Source organism: Phoxinus phoxinus (genome assembly GCF_949152265.1).
Source record: "Phoxinus phoxinus genome assembly, chromosome: 8".
Taxonomy (NCBI): Eukaryota; Metazoa; Chordata; class Actinopteri; order Cypriniformes; family Leuciscidae; genus Phoxinus; species Phoxinus phoxinus.
The window spans coordinates 11,131,541-11,136,078 of NC_136883.1; positions in this window are offsets into that span (position 1 = coordinate 11,131,541).

Sequence of the window (4,538 nt, forward strand, 5' to 3'; positions counted from 1 at the left end):
AATCTCTGAGCTTTGGAAGCTTTAGAATGCCCATGTAAAGTGTGAGGCCAATGTATTTGCAAAGTTCTTCTGTGATTTCAGTCCACTTGATTTTTTTCCCTGCAGCAATATTTATTGCTGCTTTTTTATTAGTGTTGGAACACAGTGTTTTGATAGTGGACTTGTCAAAATACATTTTGAAAAGCTCAGTGGGTGTTGGGTTGTCCACAGAAGTTGACAGAGGTGGCTGCACACCTGGCTTTCTTTTGGGCAGGAAATTATGGGGGGGGTCTAGGCAAATGGTCAGGGTCCTTTTCTGTTTTCCACCCACCAGATTGATTAGGGGCAGTCTCTAATGTAGAACCCCTACCACGGGACCTTTGGCTCCGACTTCTGTAGCCTCTTGTCTTAGCCCTGCGACCATAACCTCTCCCTCTGCAAACTGGCACGGATGGCTCTGAGGTGCAGGGTGGCTCTGAGGTGCAGGGTGGCTCTGAGGTGCAGGGTGGATCAGAGGGCTCCAATGGCTCTCCAACATGTTCAACACTACAACAAAAAAGGTAAGTAAAACGGTAAGAAAGTTAGATGTTTTTGTATAGAAATGTAATATAGAATATAGCAACATAGAACTGACTAAATGTGTAAATGGTGCGTCATGCGCTCAGGTTAATTCTATGTTTGTTTCGTTTATTCTCTAACTCAAAAGCAAAGTATATTTCATGAATATATACTTACATGTCCTGGGATGAATCTATTCCTTCAAGAAAGTCAGCTTCGTCCCCACTAGAAACTGAATCTGGAGCCGATGAGCAGACGGAGAGTTCATCATCATCGGACGATTAGAATAGCCAAAACCTCCGCGCCCGTGAGTCGCGCAGCAGACATAACGTTACTCGCGATCGTGTGTGTGTGAATGTGCTTGGATTTGTAAAAGTGTACTTGTGTGTATGTGTAAAGGAATAAGAAATTATAAAATGAAGCAATGATAAAAAGACAATAACGAAAGTAAAACACAGTAGAGTTACATATACAGCAAATACGAGTCAAATGACGCAGCTTGTGACGTCATAACATGCGACCAATCCTGGGGTCATAGTGCCCAGAACGTGATTACGTCAATGAGCCATCGGAAGACGTAAATCAATCGCAGATCTATAGAACGTGTGCAAAGACGTGCAATGCATTTTATTGTTTTTTTTTGTAAACGAATATTACGCAATTTGTACACACTCATTAGAGGTTGAAAACAACGCAACAGGAGCATGTTGCATGCTTGATCTGAACATTTAACATCTCTGGTTTTAAATGCAAAAAGAATGATTGAGCTAGCCATTTGGTTTCAGTTTCTATAGGCTTTTAAATAGACACACGCAAACGGGAGCGTCGGCGGTCTTAAAGGGTTAAATGTGATCAATTTTTTGGGAGCTAAAGTCCCAAAAAGTTGCTGTGTTCCTTTAAAGTGTTATTTCAGTCGTTGCACACACACAAGACCTTTGTTCATCTTCTGAACATAAAGATATTTTCATTCAAACTACGAGCCTTCTGTTGGCCTATTTTATAAAAACAACAACTTGTATTTGAAAGTTGTAAAACATATTAAAGAGTAATAAAACATTTTAACATACTGAACCTTTGCAGTGTTTTTTTGTTTTATTTTTATTGCACCTGTCATGTTTTGTGATGTTATAGATGAATGAACAGTGGAATATTTGCGCTGAAAACTGACATTTCCCAAACTGAAATAATGTTACTTTTATCATTATCAATTTATCAATTCTAAACAAATAAATTCATAAGGTAAATTACAAATTTTCACTTGTAACTGTAAAGCTGCTTTGAAACAATCTGTATTGTAGAAAGCGCTATATAAATGAAGGTGACTTGACAATCAAGCATAAAAAGTTTTATATTGTATTAAAATTAATACATAAATACACTTTCTAGGCCAGATGCATCATAAAGCCTCATCAGTAAACACATACATTATGAGGGGCCAGTCCAGTACCCAATGAAAAACCCATACTGGGCCCTGGTATATCACACGTGGGCTTCATAAAGTGGGGGCAGTATGTTGCCCATATATGTTGTCCAGCTGGGCCCCACATAAGCCCCATTCAGATTCTATATGAGATTCATGTGGGCTAATCAAGGTGGGGCCATTGTGCAACCCGTGGACAAACCCATCTAGGGCCCACATTTAAAGGCCATATTGGGCCCACATCGGCCCCACCCTGTAATGTTGGCTGGGCTGTTGACAGGCACCCGCAAAATATGATCATATTAGGCCTATCCCTGTATTAAGATTGGTTACCAGTTTCTTTTAGCATTCATTTTAAGATTTTATTTCTTTTAGCATTCATTTTAAGATTTTATTATTATATTATTTATATACGGAGGGGCTTTTTTTTTTTTTTTTAGATTTAAAAAAATAAAAAAATAAAAGCCCCGCCGTATATTGTGGACCTGATTCAGGAGCAGAAGTCAAAGAGACTTTTACGATTTTTGTTGTTCCATGGACATATCTGAAAACAAGAGGGGCCTGCGCCTTTGCGGCTGCCGGCCCAAGGTTATTGAACAGTTTACCACAAAATATTAGATTATCATCAACCCTTAGTGAGTTTAAAAAACATTTTAATTTTTTTTATGTTAGCTTTTGATCATACGATTAGTGTACTGTTGTCACAGGTTTTTAAGTTTGAAGATGTCTCAGGTGTGTTTAAAAGTCTCTTAAGAGTCTGTGGGTCTAAGAATCTGAGAGTATATATTTTGCGTATTCTTTATTTATAGTTATATTTTAATGTTTTATTGATTTTATAGCACAATGGTCAATTGTCATTGTGGTCATTGTTGTATTATTATGTGCTTTATAAATAAATTGGAATTGGAAAAATGTGCACTGAAAAGGCGTGGACATGGTTATTTTTGCAACTGACCTTATTGCATATGATTTGTCAAGTCAAGTCATCTTCATTTATCTAGCGCTTTTAACAATGTAGATTGTTTCAAAGCTGCTTTACAGAGATAAACGTATAATGAAAGGTAACAGATTGTTTTGGCTTTATAGCGGTTCTTGAATAATGTTACTTTCCAGCTAAAGTTAGTTTTGATTGATTCACTTCCATCGAAAGGATAATTTGTTATTAAATTAGGGGCCGCTAAGACGACACCGTTCTCTCTACACAGACTTTCAACGCGAACCTGTAAGAAACACTGATGGCGCTCACGTGCGCATCAAGTAAGGAATAATTGACGACAGGCCGTTGAATTATTAGAAAAATTTGTAAAGTTTGTACGTTTGTAAAGTTTTTGTCATTAAAACGATCTTGTATGTAGGACTAATTCCTTGCGCATCTAAACCCATGCTCCGTTGCTAATTCCAAAACGTCATTTTAGAGTTAGTAACGGAGGTTTGAGCCGCTGATAGCAGACTAATGCTGGACACACTTAACGACTAAACATTCTCTGACTGTGAATGCACTAGCAGATTTTAAACACCGCTGTGAACACAGACTGAAGGCGCTGAAAACGCGTGCATGATCAGATCAAATTACATTCATAACCGGCCTTACAGTAAGTGTGTCCCCGGCTTTATGCAGTTATTAATGCAGTTATGAGAGAGAGAGAGAGAGAGAGAGAGAGAGAGAGAGAGAGAGAGAGAGAGAGAGAGAGAGGCATGTGCGTCAATATTATTATTTATTTATTTATTTATTCAATTCGTTTTAAATAATTCGTTCATTCTTTTTTTCTACTAGTGACAGTAGACTATAGCCTATCAATAATTATTTATTTGTTTTTTATTATTTATTTGTAATTTATTTATTACGAAAACCCTTGCAGCAGGACTATCAATTTATTGAAATATTCAGTTTAATTTTCTATTGATTATATATAGGACTATACGTTATTTATTCAAATTAAACCATGTTTCCATAGATTGTGAAGTTAGACATTGAAAATTGCAGATCAAGCGCATGGGGCTGCATGGTTTTTCTTGTTATGAATTGTATCCTATTTTCCGTTATTACAGTTAAGTACGCGGATGAGACGTTAAACCGAGGTCCTGACTCTCTGTGGTCATTAAAAATCCCAGGATGTCTTTCGAAAGAGTAGGGGTGTAACCCCGGCATCCTGGCCAAATTTGCCCCTTGGCCTCTGCCCATCATGGCCTCCTAATCATCCCCATATATATACTGATTGGCTTCATCACGGTCTCCTCTCCACCAGTAAGCTGGTGTGTGGTGGGCGTTCTGGCGCAATATGGCTGCCGTCGCATCATCCAAGTGGATGCTGCACATTGGTGGTGGTTGAGGAGATCCCCCCCTTCTATGTAAAGCGCTTTGAGTGTCAAGAAAAGCGCTATATAAATGTAATGAATTATTATTATTATTATTATTATTATTACGCGCAGTGATATGGAACTGTAATGCGGTTAAGACCTGCCGGACCTACTTTAGCCGTGCGGTTCCCTGAAAATAATTGCACACCTCAGAACGTTCGTCAACCAATCAGATTCAAGCACTCAACGGCCCTGTAGTATAATAATTAATTATATATTTATG